Source organism: Leiobunum rupestre, chromosome 8, assembly GCF_980474605.1.
Source record: "Leiobunum rupestre chromosome 8, qqLeiRupe1.1.hap1, whole genome shotgun sequence".
In the NCBI taxonomy this organism is placed as follows: Eukaryota; Metazoa; Arthropoda; class Arachnida; order Opiliones; family Sclerosomatidae; genus Leiobunum; species Leiobunum rupestre.
In genome coordinates, this window is record NC_143391.1 from 30112030 (window position 1) to 30132720 (window position 20691).

Genomic DNA, 20691 nt, shown 5'->3' on the forward strand with positions numbered 1-20691 from the left:
ACGACAGTCGCAGTCACTTGTCGTCGTACTTCTAAGTCGAAAGCGAATTAATATTTTTACATTTTTCCTTATTCGAAAAGATTTTTCTCTAGAAAGAGACATTCCTATACGAAAAAAAGTGTCTCGCGAAGAATGATATCTTCAGTTTGCGTCAGCGCAACGCCCTCCGCGCGCGTTCAGCCCCTCATAGATACGCCAGACACCTCCGAGAGGTTTCGGAAGGTGATGTCTCGCGGGGAGGAAGTTGCCTCTAAATAGTGCCCGTCGCCCGTTTAGAACCCGAAATTCCTCGAAAATGCCAATCAATGCCGTCGATTCGATCTGCCTTTTTATTAACTACTTTTCCAAATACATTTTTATACGGCTCAAATTCTCGCTAGAGACGATCGGCCGAGTACATTTCGTATCTTATTTCTAATTAAGTTTGTTATAAGGGCGATCGCAAATTTTAGCGGTTTTCTGGCTAAAAATGTTAACAGTCAGATAATTGTTAAATTAATAAAATATAATATTTTAAGATTTTCTAATAAAATAAATAAACCGTAATAACAGAGTTACATTAGGACTAATTATAGCGACAACAACGTCAAATTTAATTTCCCTAAAATCATCTTTGTTATACGTAGTTTTAACTTAGCCAGCCGGGCAAGTCATTTCTGACTTTATCCACATATTTCCTACCGTCCCCCCTCAGTTCCTAAACAACAGACTCATTTCCACTCGTAGGTGATATATACTCATTCAGAATTGTCCGATTTAAATTAAATCGATTTAAACCGTAATTTAATCAATTTATCTAAAAATCATTGCTAGTAATTAAATTTAATTTTAGAATAATTTGGATTTTAGTTACCGCTCAAAAAAATTATAATCAAATTATCAAGAAAAAGAGGTGTAATATGTTTGAAATCCAAAACGTAAATTAAAAATTTAAAATCAATAAAAATCCGATTTGTAACAACCATATACTCATTGTACTCATTGTACAATCCCATTCGATAAAAATTAATATTTTTCAACGCAATGGGGGAATATGATAATCTAACAAACTGAGATTTCAAATTTTTGGGTTTTAAATTTTTCAATTCGGCTATCTTCATATAGTTTATGGACTAATAGAACTAAGCCGATGAAAATTCCCATCTTTAACCTAAAATTGGTGTTAAATCCGAATCTGAAACCCAAATGTATCTTGTATAACTAAATATTTTTACGGTCCAGATGGAATTCAATTTCCGAGTTGAACACCATGTTCAAAAATTCGTAAACTTAATATCTTTGACAAACAATTATTTATTTCAAAATAATTAATTCCATCAATGAAAATAACAAATATATTATATATATGGTTATTTTTATATGTAATCATAATAGACTTGTGGTCGGAAAAAAATTAGTTTCAAACTTTATTGTTTAAATATACTTTCAAATGAGAGATTGAACCGCTTCTTATTCCACCCAATGTCCAATTATTACGTCTTGTAATTACATGAGAGATAATGCACCATTTTAGGTCTACTTCTTGAATTTTCATAGTTGGGGTTCTATTAACCTCAAAGGCTCAAACATATTTGATAAATTTAAAAATTTCAAGTTTAAAATTACCAGGGCTAAAATCTTAAAAACTATATAACTTTGCAAATAAATTAAATAAGAGTTCGAAACCAAAGGAATTTCAGTTTCTTGGGATACTATATTCGTAATATCTATTTAAAACTCAAATAAATGGAAATTGAATTGAATTGCAATATCACTAAATTCAATATTAGTCAGGTCGAAGTCACGTGCAACGACCCCATAATAACAATGAGTACGAAAATTTATTTTTTAGCCAATGTAAGCGTTAGATTTAATTTTGAAAGAGTTAAATTTCGCTAAGACTTGTAGATTTCACCTCAAGTGGGCAGGTGTAATTTACATTAGCAGAAGTAGATATAATAAAGAAATATTTACACCATCGATTTACACTAGTGTCATACGTATAGCTATGACAAAAATAAATAATATTACATAGAAAAAATCTGAGACTACGGCTTTAAAGGAATTCCTCAGTTTCTGTTATTTCACAGCATGGTCAAATGTTACAGCCAAATTACAGCCTTGTACGCTTGGCCAATGAAATCGCAATCCGAAAAGTTTCCGATTTAATCGCAACCTAATCTTCCTTAGCCAAAGGCAAATTCCCTTTTCATTCTTATTGCGAGTGGAATAGAGTTGATTAAGCTTTCTTTTTGGAAGAACAACGAACTACGAGACCCTAAATCGGGCTTAACTAGATTTTTGGAAATTATAAATAAATCACTAATTAAATAATCAGCTAGGCTAATACCCAAGACGATTTTTAATGACTTTAATTAAATGCACCTCGGAAACTCCCGAGTTTTAAATTCATACTTAGTTTTCATTCCATTTTATTTTAAAATGAAAACATTACATCATTACTTGAGAAATATCAGGTCAACCATTGACAATGCGAGCTGTAGTTTCAGACTTCATGTACGTAATACTTTTATTTATTATGTTACTTTTAATGCCAATAATAGCGAGTGTTATCAATGTAATGAGGGTACTTCTACTTTGGTACAGACAAGTTTCTTTATTATTTTTTAAAAATCGATTTGTTTTATAGCGTATTTTTCATTCTGCTTTTTATTTTATTGATTTTTAAACATTTTATTCTTTCATGTTGACAAATTGGTTAATAATGCGCGTGAGTCGGTTATATAATAACTCTTCGTTAAATTTAATTACTTGCAAAATTTGTGTTCTGAATTGGCATTGCTACAGACACTTTTTTTCGTACTTCAATATGTGATTATCGTAGCGAATATGACGAAAAAGGGAAATCAACTCGGACCAAGCGTTCTTTGGCTCTTAACGGTGACAAGTATTTTGAACGGTACCGTACGCTCTTTTCTGGAGCGGGATAAACCCCCGGATAGAGGGCTTCCTGGCTCTCTTTTCGCGGTCTTCCTACGCGGGCCCGAAAGCGAACTCGCTGGGTAACCCGAGCTAGAGGGACATTCAATAGTGGCCGGGACCAGAGCTAATGCGCTTGCAGAGAGCCTTCATTAAAAATTTCCGACGAACTGCGAGGGGGGGGGGGGGGGCGAGTAATTCGATTCTGGACGAAACGATAATGAAAAGTAATCATTAAAAATAGATTCTTCATAGAGAGAGCGAGAGAGGGGGTGAAATCTGCGCCCCGTTCAACCACCCCGCCCCTAAGAGAGAGTGACTTCCTTCAAAATACAACTGGAATCGGGAAAAACATGTCGGCCACCTTTTAAAACGAGCGGGTAAATACTGGCTCGGAGAAAGGTTAAAAATAATTCAGATTATCTTTCACGCGACTTCGCTTAATTAAAGTTCAAAACAACGATTTAGCGAAAACAGCTTTTAAGTCACCCCCCACATCAGACAACTCGCTAACGTCCAAATCCGAAACAAAGGGATTTCCAATTCTTAATTTAAGTGGAAGAGTACGCTGAAAAAATTTCCTGGGATTCGGAAAGTCGGCCGTCCCTCGGGTACAACTAGTAAACAACATTATGATTTTTTTTAATTAGGATAATAACGTTATAATAAATAAAATAAATATAATAAATGCGGTTTTAGGTGGATCTTAAAATTCATTTGCGTTTTGCGTGTTAAAATACGCCGCCATGTTAGGGTATAAAAGCAGGTTAATAAGCCTTCTATACCTATAGTCGCGTGCAAAAACGTAATTATGAAATCGGTTAATTTGTAGAAGTCTTAAGTGAAATGAGTAGGTCGACGCGATCCGCGGGCACCATGGTCACCGGGCACTAGAGGGGAAGGGAAAACGTCACCCGCGTGTGTTTCAATAAACGTTCATTTCAGGGAACCAATGATATACCCGGCCTCCAGTCTCCGAGACCGGAAACGTGCGATTTCTACGGATACTGGAAGCCCTGGAGACTGGAGGCCCAACATTCCATTGGAAACTGGAGGCCCAACCTTCCAGTGCTGACTAGAGGACCGGAGACTTGAGGCTCAACCTTCCAGTGTCGACTGGAGGCCCAACATTCCATTGGAAACTGGAGGCCCAACCTTCCAGTGCTGACTAGAGGACCAGAGACTTGAGGCTCAACCTTCCAGTGTCGACTGGAGGCCCAACATTCCAGTGCCGACTGGAGGACCGGAGACTGGAGGCCCAAACTTCCAGTGCCGACTGGAGGTCCAACCTTCCAGTTCCGACTGGAGGACCGGAGACTGGAGGCCCAACTTTCCAGTGCAAACTGGAGGACCGGAGACTGAAGACCAAAAGTTTTTCCGACCTATGATACCCGGGCGCATTTGATTGAAGTTTAAGGGGAGGAGCATAACTACCTAACTATAAATAAATACCATCTGGTTTCAACTCTAAAAACTATTTCTACGTTACTTATACGGTACATTTCTTGATAAACCACATCAATACCTAGTATCTGCAAACTCGGCAAAGGCAAAGTATATCTGCTTTACCGTGTGGCTGTTTCGGCCAAAAAATCAAATCCCACTTTTCAAATTGTTTTCACAACATGGATGATGTTTGTTTTGTTTGGTAAAATAATGTGTATCCCACATAATTGGTTTCACCATTAGAATATTGAAGATTATATTTTGGCCAAACCAAGTAATTCTTAACTTAATCGATTTTAACCATTGGTATGTGGAATGTTTTTGTCCATATTGATTTTTGTTTTGCGAAAACCACGCGATAGATTTTACCTGGAAAAAGATTATTTGTATTTCGAATGCTAAAACAAAGGACATCCCACTTAATAAGTAAGAAATAATAGATAAATCGGAAAATGTGTTATAAAGGAAAATCAGTGGGTTTCCGAAACGGTGTCCATTTATCAAACATATTCCGATTTTTTTTAATATTTCCTACTTTTTTTATTTTCTTTATTAAACGATATCTTATGGAAAATATTGACAAATAATTCCACGTACGAAAATTCTAGGAATAATAAGTTAAAATGAATAAAAAATAAGTAACGTAGTTTGTATTTTAAATATGACCAAGTTAATAATATATCAATCAACCTTAAGAGTGATATAAGGATTTCTCCTTACGTAAGGAATCCTTATGTATAAGGAGAGTTGTAGAATCGGACCTCTGAAAACGCGAAGCACGAGACTACAACGCGAACCAATATAACGTTATTTTTTTAATAAAAAGACTAGATACTAACATAGTTTTGTGAAACTTTGACCACTGATACTGGACAAACCATAAACGCTACAGAAAATTGGTAATGGACATTTTCGGTGCTTTGAACAGGTTTAACAACATATTTATATTTGAAATAAATCCGTAGAAAGCCATTAAAGAAGTGCGATATCTTTTCTGAATGGCGTTAATTTAATAGTTAACGTACAATTTATTTAATAGCTCCATCTGGTATGTAAATTATTTATACAAATCTCAAATATCTTAAATATACTTTTTATGTTTATAAGACTTAATAAGAGAAGTCTGTTTATACTGTTGCATTCAAATTACTCCGAAAATTTTAATGTCTTTCCACGCAAATATTTCTAAGGATGGTTGAATTTCCATTTTTTGAAGAAAAAAGATTTTATTCGATTTTAATTGATTTTCAAATCATAGATATACACAAACTTTTACTAAAAAAGTTAAAATAATTTTAATTTGATTTCTTCCGAAACGTCTACAGATTGAAATATGTTACAGGATTAAAATCGAATAATTTAAAAAATCGAATTATTTCCCCATAGCACGCGAGAGGCTCAAATTTCATCCAAAGTTTTTTTAAATCTAAATTCTATCCGAAGTATATAACGCACCTCTTTCGAGAGAAGTATCCACGAAGGATACGATACACCAATGAAATATGTCTCATAATTGCCATGATGAAAAGTAACCTTAAGGGGCGCCGGCAAAACAATAATTAGCTTTTTCAGTTAAGCAGAAAATTTGCAATTGTAAAACGCCAAGCGTCCGCTCAGCAGACGAGAATCCAGCATTGTATGAGTTTCTCGCGTTGTCCGCTACGTGGCTCTATGTAAACTGAAACGGCTAATGACGGATCCCAAGAGGGCCGTTGTAACTGAAGATTCCTATACGGTTACGAATAAAAACTTGAGAGAAGGGTTCGAACCGGGGCCGCAGGCGGAGTATGAACTAAATCGAAAAATCATCCACTACCACGCGTTAAGCCCCATTTTCATGCTCGCTGGTAGCGGGTAAAAATCGTCAAAATCCGCTTCAGCTATACGCTTTTTCACTTTCCGCTTCGATCTGTTTCAAACAGATATTTTAGCTTTATTTTCACGCTTGCGAGTGGCGGAAGCGAATTTTGACGATTTTTATCCGCTACCAGCGAGCATGAAAATGGGGCTTTAACGTGACTAGCGCCCAAAACCCCTATCCGCTGTTAAACCTGGTGGCCGAAATGCGAAGTTCGTTGATTTATCATAACCATGAAAGTTAATACTCCCTTTAAGCCAAAATAATTCCATCATTAGGAAATAGATACTTATTTTCATGAAATATAATATATACTTTTGATTCTATGAAGGCGTATCTAACGTTATTGTTATAATATATGATATTAAGAAATCTAATATGGGTATATACACCAAGTAGTCGAATCTATACAGGGTGTTTCAAAAGGTTATGCCAAAATTTTGAGGAGTTGTAGGGTGTGAGTTGAGAAGTATGCCGGGTTTTTTCCCATTTTCCTACGATGAGTTAAAAGAGTAGAGGTCGGGGATGGTTAACTTTTATTCAATAGATAAAGCTCTCAAAATTATTCGTAAAACGTTTTGATCAAGTAATTTATATTTCTGTATTATACGATTATTTTATTGATAAATTTGTAAAATTAATCGGAAAAACGACTTTTTTTCGATAAAAAGCTAAAATTTTACGAATAATACATAATTTTTAATCATTTTCCGAAATATTAACCGGTAAATTTCTTTGTTTACATTTTTCCCTGAAAAAAATCAATTTAAACATGGATAATGATTAACCGTTACCGACCTCTATAAAAGAGCACCAGAGAGCTTCAAAGTAGCCCCTGGAAGTAGGCTGCAACAAAAACAATACCAAGCAGCAGGGAAATGCGAACATTAAGGTTTGGGTTCGCGTGATAGGTAAAAAAGGACTTTGTAAACAAATCGAGGTAACCAGCGTAAAAAAAGTAAACTTAAACCGTATTTAAAGTCCCCGCTGTTTGGTTTGGCGCTTGTCGCAGCCTACTTCCAGGGGATAGTAGGCCACACTTTGAAGCTCTCTTTTAACTCATCGTAAGAAAATGGGGAAAAACAGGCTTACTTCTCAACTCACCCCCTACAACTCCTTAAAATTTTTGCATAACCTTGTGAAACACCCTGTATAGTTTTGTAGCCATATAAACGGCAAGTCAAAAAAAGTGTAATGTATTTAGATAGTTGAATTTTTGTCATTTATTTAAGGGGCGGGGGGGGGGGTGGCGGTTACGATAATAAATGGGAGGGTAAGGAGGGGGAGGAAACCTTTTAAAATATAAGGTTACTCCGGATGTAATCCTACTCTGTATATTCAATTAAAAATGCTTTTATTAAAAATACCGCTCCTTACTTTCAACGGGCTACGTTTATACGAGATAATTACTCCCAAAAATAAAACGACAGCAATCCAGAATAGAGGCACGCATCTATATATATACAAAGTAGAGAAGGAGAAGCCTGGGTGCCAATTTTATCCCGCACCCTGGTGGAGGGAATTCGGTCGTTTTTGGAGATTTCATTGAATGAACTATAAATACCGCTTCCGCCTAATGTAAACTTGGGGAGAGAAGCCATATTTCCACGCCAAATATATAAATATAACGGCCAAACATAACCGACGCCGTCGCGGCCCCGAAGAAACAAGACTCACAAAGGGCTGTAAAATTATCGTTGTCTTCGCAAATTACACGCGCGCATTTCATAAAGGCGCGTTCTACTTGACGTAATTTCTACTCGGACGTTGTAATTGCCGTAGTGGGGGGTTAGTGTCGCCCTTTTTTCCCACGGCCGCCATCTTGTCTAAATTTATCCCGTAATTTTCTCTTGGAGCCACGGCCGCTATCTTGTCTAAATTTATCCCGTAACTTTCTCTTGGGGCCACGGCCGCCATCTTGTCTAAATTTATCCCTTAACTTTCTCTTGGAGCCACGGCCACCATCTTGTCTAAATTTAACCCTTAACTTTCTCTTGGAGCCACGGCCACAATCTTGTCTAAATTTACCCCGTAACTTTCTGTTACCGTATTAGAGTAGCTTTAATACCAAGCTACAGCGGATAATAAAAACGTAACCCTTTGGTTTCGAGCTTGAGTCTTTTTGGTCGTTTTAAAAGTCACCAATAAAGTTCAAAATTCCCCCAATAAATTTAAAACCAAGTTAGGAACATAAATTTACGCGAATTTCTAATTTAATTCATTATTATAAATAATAAAATATTATTAAATAATATTTCGATGAAAACTGTGTTTCGAATTGTGATTGAAAATACAATATTTTATCATTCACCAACTTACGCTTAGAAAATAAAATAAAACAGATTCGAGAGATATTTCAGCAGAGATGTCAGCCTGGTCTAACAAACCTTTAAGTAACATTTGAATAAAACTCCCATATTCGCGGCTAAAATCTTTCGTTTCAATATAACCCCGAGACACAGCTACAGCAACGAATGATCAAAAGGCATACGCTTCGGCGACATTCTCGAGCAACCGAGGGTGAGCGCGTAAACCGTTTGTACTCCATTGGGGGCTCGGGGCGGGTGTCGGAGCGAAAAAAAAAAGCAGAGGCAGGGGGAGGCATAAACTACATAAATATAAATATACGGTATATCTTATAGAGTAGAGATATAAGGGCGACTTTCTCAGCGGGTTTATATTTAGATGATTATGTATCCTCCCTCGCAACCGAAGCCTGCCGGGAAAAACGGCAAACCTCGTATAAAGAAAAATCAAGCGGCACGTATTAGAGAATTATATTTAAAAAAGGAGCCGGGCCATATGGCGCTCGTCGATAACGGCGCACCGTCGCGATGAATACGTCTACATTCTCAATTCAAACAAGGAGCCCTTTCTGAACCTCTCCGTGTGAGCGGCAATGCGAAGGAGAAGGCACGCGCGTGCTTCCGAGAATTAACAAATTCAATCACGTGACAGCCCGCGAATATTATTTCTAATTACGGGAAGGGCTCGGAATTAATACGAATATTTAAGAGAAATATATATCTAGAGTAATAAGTCTATCTAGAGGAGGACCACCCTCCGAGATCTGCCGTAATAAGTCATGTATTATTGTTTTTCAGAAAACTGAACGTGGAATTTGCCGCGATTTTATTTATAACGCGTTTCGTAAGGGTTGACACGTATACCGAATTATATGAGCTACAAAATACAAGAATAAAACGAACATTTTTAACCCCATACCCTGGTTTAAATCCCCCCTCGTACCAATTTCGAAGGAATTATACACAGGCTAAAGCGATCAAGGCTTGAAACATTAGAAGAACTCAATTTTGACAATTTTTTTTAAATAAAATAAATAATTATTAATAAAATAAATATGAATAAATTACATATAATTTACAAAGAATTATATCCAAAAAAGTTACCAGGAGCGTGACCTTCATTGACCTTTATTAATTTAAAACTCCCTCCTCCAAAATAATGACCAAAATATATTTTGTTAATTTATCGGTAAGAGCTTAAATGAATAATACCGCAATAGAGTATTAAAATGAAATATTTCCGTTATTAAATCTAATATTTAAACCAGTTTGAGGTCAATTTGCTAAACCGTTTTCTTAACCTATTTATCAGCGCAATTTCTCCGCCGTTTTCAGCAATATTCGGGTTATAAAAAAGACAAACAAATCTATCGGGACAATGGAAGAAACAAAATTTGTTGATAAGAAATCAAACTGTTTCCTCGGAGAATAAAAGTTTTCGGAGAAGAGAGAGAGAGAGAGAGGAAGGAGCGGGAGATGGCGAAAACGGGATAAAACTTGATCCAAAGAGGAGAGCGAGTGTTCGTCCCCGTCGCAGCCAGCTAGTTCACCCGCGAAACTACGCCAAGAGAAGCAAACTTTTCGCGAGGAGGGAATAGAAGAGGAGGGGAGGAGGCCCCCACGCCGTACGGGACAATATAATCCCAACTTTGGCCAAGGCGGCGTCCCGGCCGTATACGACAACTCCTATACGTCTATAAAAGGTAGCTCCTAATCTTAAGAAAACCGCGACGAGGAGGGGAAGGAAATGTTGTCGATATCGACGATGTCGCGACGATTCCGTAACAAATACTCGCGCAAACCACGATAAAGAAACGACGCCGAAAGAATACGGAGAGACACGAAGAGATAGAACCTTAAGCCTTTGCTTAGCGTAAAACCTTATTCCGCCTTTTAAAAATTCCTTAACAAGCGCGAGGTGCGCTAATCAATTGGAGAGAGAGAGAGAACCCAATTTTTAGTCTTATCAAAAATGGCGTCCGCGTGCGTGCCGTTTTCTCTTTGCTATTATCGAAGAGAGAGGGTGGGCCTGGGTTACAAGCGGGGCTGATTCGACGACCATCCCGAAGCCAGCCAGCCACGAAGCGCGGAGCCTCATTCCTTTACTTTCTCGCCTTCATATATATATATATATATATATAGATACACGTAGACGATGCACTGAGAGAGACAACCCTAGCTAACCCTTTTGTTCATTTCATCCCTTTTCTTTCTCATTTTCCATCCCCCCGTCCGTCCGTCGAATGCCTCCCCCCCACCACGTCCTGGTTCAGCCCCCCCCCCCCCTTCGTATTTAAATACTCGGCCCCCCTCACGGCGGCTCTATACATATCGACACCTCCCACCCGCTCTTATAAATATATGCATAATTTTCTATATAAACCGAGTTTCTGCATCGAAAGAGAGAAAGAAAGAACGGTGCTGGGGTCCGGAGGCGGCCGGGGGGGATAGAGATAGAGCGGGGGCAAGCGCCCACCCGTTCAAGGGGGGATGGATTTTATATATAGACAACTAGCGGTGGTTGGGGCGCGGGGAGGAGAGAGAAGACTCGGATGAGAGAAAGAAAAAAAAGATGGCCGCCGCTAGTTACATTTGCATTTCTCTCTCTGGGGCCAGCGCCTTTGGACATTTTAACGCGCGAATGCCTATAGTGGCTCTCGGGATGCTGACTGCCACCGCTGCTGGAGGAAAACCGATAGAGGCGCCCTCTACTTCTTCTCTTTATAACTACCCCCTCTCCCCTAAAATCCGAGCTTCTCTTTTGCCGCTGCTAAGGAATTATAACTCCGCAGCAGCCCGTTAGGCCCCGAAATAAACTAAAAAAGAAGACGAAAAATGTAGAAAGGGGGAAAGGGCCGTCGTAGGGGGCTTAGATTAGAGTCGAGGCCTAACTAACAGCCCGCCAGAATATACGGGGAATCAAAAGGTACGGTGGGCGGGGATCGTACCCCTTCCCGCGCCTTTGTTTCAAGCGTCAGGTGAGGGGGCTTTCGAGGCAGGGTACCGGTCTATATACGCGCGGGGAGGCGGATGTAATTGTTCGGAGAGCCGAGAAAAACGCCAATAGTATTAACCTAATGTAGTAATGAGTCACGGCCGATGCAGAACGCGCGTATGTATACGCGCGTTATAGGAATATATATATATATATAAGTGGGAAGACAACGGCGAGCGCGTGCCACCATGGCAACAGCGTATAAAGAATTTGCCGAATGCGTGACGTCACATTACTGCAGCGTATCGATCGCATCGTTGAAACGAAATAATTAAGTCTATGGAGATGGAGAAATGGGTAAAAACCTCTCTCGCAGCTTTTGAGGGGGTGCCAACTCTAAACCTCCCTATACAAAACTCTACTTCTTTAGAGCATTCTGGACCCCTTCGCTACCCCGTTCGCTCGCGCTCTTGCGCCCCCCGCCTCGCGCCGGACCCCCCTTTTCCCGCGCGCGTTCTCCCGGTCCCCCTCCGCCCGCTCTCCATCTTCGCGACACATCTATCCTCACCCTTCGCGGGCCTCTCTCCTCCCACAATTTTACTCCTTTCTCTCTCAGTTTCTCTCATACAGAAAATATAGAGGCCAGCAGCCAGAATTACGCGTCTCTCTCTCTCTCTCCTCTTTCGCTTCGCATCGCCACCCTCTTTCTCTCTCTCTCCTCTCTTTTTCGGTTTTTAAGCCTTTATTTCCCAAATTTTTCAAAATGGCGGAGTCTCTCTCTCTCTCTGCGGCTCAGAGTCCTGATGAGGGAGAAAAACAATGTTGGAGAACCAGAAGGAAAAATCCGAGATGGAACGCGCGCGCGGCCGACTCCGACTGAAGCGATAATCAGCGGCTGCGGCCCTTCGCCGAGCCAGCCCGACAGAAAGACCGAATTTACCTGAGCGCGTGAAACGGACGGTTCGCTTTCAAATGTTCAACGGATTTTTTTCCCAACGCGGTTTATTTTGGTTCCCTATTTAACGCTATTATTGTACACTTTTATTTTAAATAGGTATCGGTTATTTTGCGTTTGTAATAATAATAGGTATCAAATGGGCATTTCGAAGATATTTGGATTCGATAGGTCAAAAGTAGAGCACGCGCCTGTAGAAGTGTTCAAAGGGTCGTGCACCGATGTTTAGAGACAAGAGGACTACCAGGCGCGCGCCGTTTTTCCATCCAAAATAAATAGAATAAAAATATATATAATGTTTCCAGAATCGCGCGATAAAATTACATTATACTTATAACATTTGATTAAAATTGGTTAAGTAAAGCGTTTCTTTTCGATACTGTAGGGATAATATTGAAAGGGGATGAAGTTTTCTAATTGAAAAGGCGGAGTCAATATATAAATACGAAAATTGGCAAGTATTACGAAACAGTGGATAAAACATTAATTACAAAATTTGTCAAAAAAAAGTAAGTCAAACCGACTGATTTCCAAACATTGCTCGCGTATCATTCAAAAAACGTAAACCAAAAGGCGAATAGTTAAGTTTACGAAAGGTAGAGAAAGAGAGAGGGGTAGAGGTAGAAGATAATTTTTTCGTCAAAGGCATAATTAATATCGAAAAAATCTTGAATGGCCTTAAAAGAGGAAAATGCTGGAGTACTCCGTCGCTTCCGTCCTGCTCTCTGCCCAATAGGTTCCCCACTCGCCTTTTTTTTATCTCGCTCCGTTCACTACGCGCGTCTCGGCACCGTCTTTTTCCTGTTTTTCTTTCCCCAGACCTGTTGAGTGGATGATTTTTTTCCCCCGCGAGACGAGAATCCGAACCTTCACCTGACATTCGAGCTCAAAGCGAAGGGACGGTTAAAGTCGGCTTTCGCGAAAGTTGGAAGTTACACTCCACTAAGGATTCGACCCAAACTCTAGCATCGTACTCAAGGCCAAAGAACCTCTTTTTTTCTTCTTCCCTACTACCGGATTCTCTTCTCCGTCTCTCTCTGTTCCCTTTTTTACGCGCGCGAGCCATGAGTCTCGGCGGCGGCGAAAAAGGCTCGTCTCAATGGCAAAAGAGCGAACGCTAAACTGTTTACAAAGTTATCAACATCCAATCTTTTTGATACTTGTTTCCTTCCCTCTCTTTCGCGAACCCCCCCCCCCTCGTTTTCTTTTCCCAGGGCGACCACATTTTTTTATCGTTATACCCCCAAAAAATATTCGACGTATTTTGTTTTGTATCCAATTTCATCGAATGAAATAAAGTCGTCAGTTTAAATATTTGTCCGCGTTAGAAGGTTAACATTGTCAAGACGTAATTAGCTAAATTAATTATTTAGTTAATTAATTTTGGGATTTTTTAATTCAAAATTTATATAATTTTTTAATTGATCTTACGAATGAACAAAATGGAGTGTTTCGTAAATTTTTTAAAAACCTTTCTATTTGAGGGTGAGTTTTCTTTTCGTTTCTTTAAGTAAAGGCGAAATCAACGAATTAATTTACCAGTTAAATCAAACGACGGATGGAAGGGTTTAATTATTAATATTTGGAAATAGGCCTACGTTGAGGTTGGATCGAGGGTAACCCTTATGATTATTAGAATATTGATAAACGCTTTTTGAAACTAAAGGATGCGATGAATTTGTATGAGATTAATTCCATTATAATTACGATTTAATTGAAAGGTTAGGCCAAGCTCTTTTTTTTATAACCAAAGATATGTTATTAGGTTTTAAAATTAGTGATATGTTTATAAAATAACGTTTAATTAAGTAGCGTACCCATTCATTCTGTTAGTCAATCCCCCCCCCCCCCACCCCCCAGGACTAAAATGTTGGCTACGCCATTGGTTTTAATTTAATCCGAGATATGACACGTAAATGGACCAAAGCGGGGACAGCGAGGACGGAATAAACAATCCAGGAACCACCGGAAATTCGAGCCAAATTCGGGGTAAAAGTTTGAAACGACATTTTGAGAAGGTGTAAGGTTAAAAAAAAGGTAAGAGTAAATGGCGTCCATTTTAAAGCGGCGTTTCCAGCCGTTGGTGAAAAATAAGAGAAAGGGGGCGTTTTGTTCTACATATGGAAGAAGCGGCTTACAAACAAGGCACTTAAAACGTCCACACATAATCCCCGAGGAAATGGATTTTTTGTTTCGCTCACTTTTCCACCTTACTTTCCCTTTCTTTAGCGAGAGGCTTCCCTTTTTTTATCAAGTGTTTGGTCTTTCTTCTCCGTCGCCTTCTGGTAATCGCGGGATAAGATTCGGTTACCGTTCTCCTCTTCTCCAAAAAGAAAATTCTTTTCGCTCTCGTCTGCGGAGAGACTCGCCGAAAAAATATTCCGAGTATTCCGGTAGAAAAAAAGTAAGAAATTTTATCTTGTTAAAAGGATTTTCTAACGTTTTGCCACCACCGCCGACAGCGGAGTGCCGCTTGCTTAAAGCCCCGCGACTCAGACCACCTTGAAGAAAAAATTCGACGCGAAATAAAAGAATTTTTTCTCTCGGAGTGAAATAGCGAGCTCGAAGAACGTTGTTTCGTTTTAAGACCGACGGTTGATTTCGGTTTTAATCCGGATTTTTTTTCCGAAAAAGGATTAAGATTTTAATTAAAGTATAGATCTGAACTTCAAGAAAATGTGGCCTCTGAAATAATTCTGTTTACTTTATCCGTACACGGGATACGTTACTTTGTACCGGGTTTCCTAGAATGATTAATTCCATATTTCTTATCCAAATAGTGGTCACGTCAAAGTTTACGGTGTTTACCAAATCCGTAATCATCGCGCGGGGTAACAGTAAGGTCCGGGCCACCACTCAAAATCTTCAATTTTTATAGGAAAAATAGGATTATATTTCTAAAAATATAGAACTTCATAGGACTATTCTTCCAAAATTATAGGATTTTATATGCTATTTAATTTACTAACTTTATGCATTTAAAAACAAAATCTATATTTAGTGAAAAAAATCTTTGAAATTAACTTAAAAATAGAAACTATTTTACGATTTTATCACTAAAAATATACTAGTAGCTAACCGCGTTAACAATAACAAAAGTATAGCAATTTAACTGACGACGTGAGTGGCGGGATTTGAAATGGGCAAAATATCGAGGGGCAGCTCACTTCAATGATTATTAGGACACCCTGGTATGATTAAATCATGATTAGATTATATTAGATTAAAATTAAATCGGTGGCTTTGGCTGTACAAAGATTAAAAATGATTAAATAATGATTAAAAATTTAATAATGATTATTAGGATACCCGGTAACAAAGTGATCTGCCCCTCGCAAAATATCAAAATTATAGGATTTTATAGGAATTTTTGAGGATTTTCCTAAAAATATAGAATTTTAGGCCTATAGAACATTTTGAAAATATATGATTTTATAGGAATTATAGGACCTCTGGGGCCCTGCAGTAACGCTGCCAGAAATTCGTTAAGGGGGTCAAATTATGGTGTATTTACGGGAAAACCCCATTTTGGCTACGCCGCTGCTGCATGATAATCGTTTTCAACGCACTTATCGGGTTTCAGTGTAGTGTAGTCTAGTTTATACCAAATTTGGTACAGAAGGATACTCAACGAATAGTTTATAGAATATTACGTTTTATTAAATTATATAAGCATAGGCGTAATTAGCTTTAGAGGTGTTGAATTAGATTTGTAGTTGTACTTCTTCATGTACCATGTTTTACCAAAAATAAAGTAAATTTACAGAAAAAAGCAATTTGGATCCACCCATGCAAGTGTCACCACAGACTACCTACCCCAAGAGGGACATGCATCGCTGGTAAAAATTTAAATTAGTGTATCGAATGTGATGTGGCTTTTTTAAGAGCGTGCCATCTCACGGCAAGTAGAGGCAGGTTTGAAGGTACAAAGACGAGCACGCGTGATAATAAAAAAAATATTGTAGAAACCTGCTCACGCAAGAAATTTTTATTTTTATTTCGTAAACTAAAGAATTTTCACTTTAAGACACCTTTTTTCGAGGTTGATTCGAGTCCTTCTCGGGGTAGGTGGTCTGTGGTTTCACTTGTAATTTATAATAGATATCTTATAGGCTTCAATATTTAAGTACATTCGAGCAGTTCTATACGCGTTATACAAGTATAGTATGTCTGTTTGTGAAAAAATTAAATTAAAGCAATTTTTATGGAAGACCCCTTCAATTTTTCAAATTTCTCTGTACAGTGGCGCCAAACAAACGTTGGTGTTCCACACCAAATACCTGAGGTTATATTCCCTTTAAATATATGCGAAACTTTATTGAGGCTTAAAGGGCCTCACAAGCGTTTTAATATTTCGTCACGTGATTTTGATATACCCAGAACACATAGCTCCCCCTGTTGGACGTCAATTATAACGCTTCAGACTTTTACCAGCTCTAAGGGTAAACGAACCGGTGGTACTTATTGACGAGACGCGAGATTAATTTTGCGAGTACATACTCTGTATGTGTTAAAAAAGCGGATAAATGAAGCTGTTTGTCCAATACATATAAAGTGATAATCTAGAGAATATGAAAGTGGAATCCCCGTGACAAACCAGCCTGGAACAAAGCGGATCAACGCATTGCCTCGAATATAAATCAAGCCATCGTAGCGAAACTATCCCTCGCTTGATCCCAACCCGCGGAAAACTAACGACTGGCGGAATAACTACGTCGTGTTGTTACTTCATCTTTCAAAATACGTGGAAAAGAAATTCTAATTCCAAACGACATTTCGTCCCCTCTCCAGCCAAAAAAAAAACACACACACGCAACGTATCGTCAAAACTTACGTCCCTAATCAAATTGGGCATCATTTTAAAACTGCCGAAAAAGCGGCGAAACAGACTTTTACGAAGAAAATTTGTACCAAAACAGGGTGCGAGAGACAGATCGGAAAAGCGACGGAGAAAAAAATTTCCTTCTCGCCGCCGTTGGTGCGGCGAGTTCGGGCGGGCGCGAGGCCGTCCGCTTCGGCCTATCACCTCGAGCTCTTATTTATAACCTTGCCAAGAAGAAAACTGCGATCCCAGCTTGGTGTCCCCGCTTAAAAAAATATCATCCTCCACCGCTCCAGCGAGGAAGAAATTTATGAGATACTTTAATAGTTAAAAAAAGGAAGCCGGGGGGGTTCAAGAAAGGGGGCGGGGGGGTAGAATAAAAAGAAAGAAAAATCAGGGGAAAAAAAGACGAAGGCTTTCTTTTCTCAGGCGCGAAGGATAAATTAATTTATGCGAGGTAATCCATCATTTCTCGGCCTATGAGGGGGGACGCGTGAGAATGGAAAAAAAATACAAGCTCTACGCCTGTAAATCACTCTTGCCAGTGAGTGGCCCGCGGAAGGTGGCGTTGGTACAACGGCGGGATAAAAAGAGCATTGCGCGACAACCCCCGCCGTACGCGGATATATATATATTTTTGCTTTTACTTCTGATGATTATATAGCGGTACGTCTTTTCTTTCTAGCGGGTTTAACGGGCCAAATATATAGACGCGTATAGACGCGCTGATTTGGCCTCCGGAGTGGCTCAACTTTTTAATACCAAAGGCCTTCTTGAATAATTATATTAACGGCACTCATTGTGCCGCCTAAAGAAAAGATATAATTTTCACTCCCGTAGACCCCTAGTTCAAACGACGTTGATGACTTGATACCCTCCATTCCACGACCCTATAGACTGAAGTCTTAACTATTCAGCGAGTATATCAAGCTGGTATTCCAATCTAAAGCAACGAGTACAATTTCGTCAACCGCTATTTCTCTTAGAGTCAATGAATCTATTTTAGGGAAAACTTAAAGGGCCACGGAATCGTTTCAATTTTGGGGGTGGAGCTACGTCATCGCGTCTTTTCGGAAGTCACGTGATGGAAGGAGAGGAATGACCTGAAATTCGGCCCTAATTTTGCAAACGAAAAATCTTCCGCTAACAGGAGCTACGACTTGTTTTAACGTAACTAGCGCCGTAGCTTTTGATAAATCTGGTGGCATAAATAAAAATTAGGTGATCCACCATAAATATGAAAATTTATAGTACCTTTAAAGAAAAATTATGATTTGAAAATTTTCTTAAAATTCTGAAAAGCATGGATAGATAGTATTTTATAACACAAGACCAGTCATTTGTAGGCTACGCGGGCTATAGCATATTTTAATTTTAGCTGGGGGGCCCCAAAAATCGATTTAAAGGGGTCCCAAAAGAGTTAACTTGTAAGCGGATTAACCAATAGGATGAATAGTCTTAAGCTTAGGGGCCCGGAATTTCCCAAAAGGAAGGGGGGTCGAGACCAGGCTAGAGCAAGTTCAGGGTTCCCCTAATAAATATCAAGCGTATGAACCCAGGTGGTAGTTAATCAGGCACTGTTTGTGGGGCCCCAATCTTGGCCATGTAACTCCTGTAACATTTGTAAAAGACTAAAATCCTGGCGCTACGACTGACGCCAGTCGAAATACTAGTAGTTATTTCATAGATCATAAGGTCTCTTAATCGGTCTAAATGCCGTTTGTCTAGGCTTAGGCTAATTCCGCCCCCCCCCCCTAAATAAAGTCGTTTTATAGCCTCATTCAAAGGGAAAAAATCCATTGTGTATAAGGGTTAGTCTTAGCGTGTAAGTTGAAAGGTTCCACGCTGGACGACCGAACGCCCGAAATGAATTCAAGAAAATCCCCACCGAAAATGCCAAGGCACGTTCCCGCCAAACATGTAAAATTACACAAAACTAGCCGGCTGTACGGAAACTATATCTGGCAACAGCAGACCTGATGGACTTTAAATATCTCTTGCATGGTTCCCCACCAAGCAAAAAAAGTCGACCGTTATGCCAGAAAGGGCGACGATCATTTTAACAACTGCCTGTGAAAGCGCTGATTCCGACCCTTATATAAGAGATGATTCCGACCCTTATATGACAGATGATTCCGACCCTTATCTAACAGGTTCTTTCATTTTGGTTGACCCGCATCGACTGACAAATTTGTAAATAAGGCGGGCGTAGACTTATTAGCGACCTGCCCCTTGATGTTTCGACTATAAAAAAGGTGAAAACCATTACGGGTAGGTAACTTGTTAGGTAACGTCCCCTGGTTTTTTTTTAACAAGAACGATCGTTGTGACACTTTCGCTCATGCTCAGGCGCTGTTCTGCCTATTTATCCCCAGAAATGGCGCAAAAAGTCTATGTAAGAATAATGACCAAACGTCGCAATGTGTTTTTACCATAGGTAAAGAAATATTCCCCAGTAATGGTGACCACCACAGCTATGGCCTCGCTCGATATGATAACCGTAATGACTTGGAAGTCTCTTTAAATATGATAACCTAATTTATACACACATAGTTGCTTACCTATCTTGTTTGAACAAAAATTCACGTTGAATTTCATAGATCAAATCGTGTAAAAAATCACAACGAAACGAATTCCCAATAGATTAATGCCTCTATACGCGATTCCGTCATGAGGCCGCTTTACTTTGAAACTCATTTTTTTATAAATATTTTTCCCGCTCGCGCCACCTATTGGAATCAGCTTTAAGTATTTGGGTTAAAAAAATAGAGAAAATTGAAGAGCTCACTGCTGCTATCTATAATTTGGAAAGCGCATTAGCACGCGTTGATTTGACATGAGCGCCATCTCCCGGATGTTCTGTAATTTTGTTAGCTTAATTAATAAACCCACACGTGAATATCGTTGTTTTATTTCTTTAATTTTTCATTAAAAATTTATTAATTAATTTCAGGGATATCCCACAGAAGCAAAACGCATAAACGACTGTCCTCTATCGGTGTAAATTGGCGAGCAAACACATATTGCTTAACCGGCTTAACTGGCTTGCGCGAAAAATTCTGATTTCATCCGTTATTTGCGTATGCACCTTAATTAAACGGTTAAACCATATTTGTTTTGTTTCGCCAATAGAGAAGTTTAAGCTAAAATTTAACTTTTTAGCAAATGGTGGGGGCCGTACCGAGTCGACTATTGGAATTTTGGCAGGCCTATTTTAGTGGGTAGTTCTGCCGTATTTGGGTAGTTCAAAAATCGAGTTTTGAAAATTAAGTGATTGTTCTAAAAAACTCGGACAACCCAGAGTGTATTTCTCGCTACAGCGAAATCGAAGCTGTAATAGGTAATAATGAAATTAGCTCGTATCTTCAGTGATCTGTATCGATTGTAACATAATCGTTTTAGGGCAGTTCTGAAAAATCCTTAAAATAGGCCCTGACTTTCGGAAGATCA

General features: G+C 39.0%; 1 protein-coding gene across 1 annotated transcript in view; it reads right to left on the reverse strand.

Annotated features, from left to right (window-relative positions):
* LOC149933102 (uncharacterized) overlaps nt 1-19817 on the reverse strand; it is a 49852-nt gene extending 30035 nt beyond the window's left edge. Inside the window, exon 1 of the mRNA XM_090157044.1 lies at nt 19803-19817. The gene's annotated coding sequence lies outside the window, so the exon portion shown is untranslated. The remainder of the gene's footprint in view (nt 1-19802) is intronic.
* Nucleotides 19818-20691: the final 874 nt, after the last annotated feature.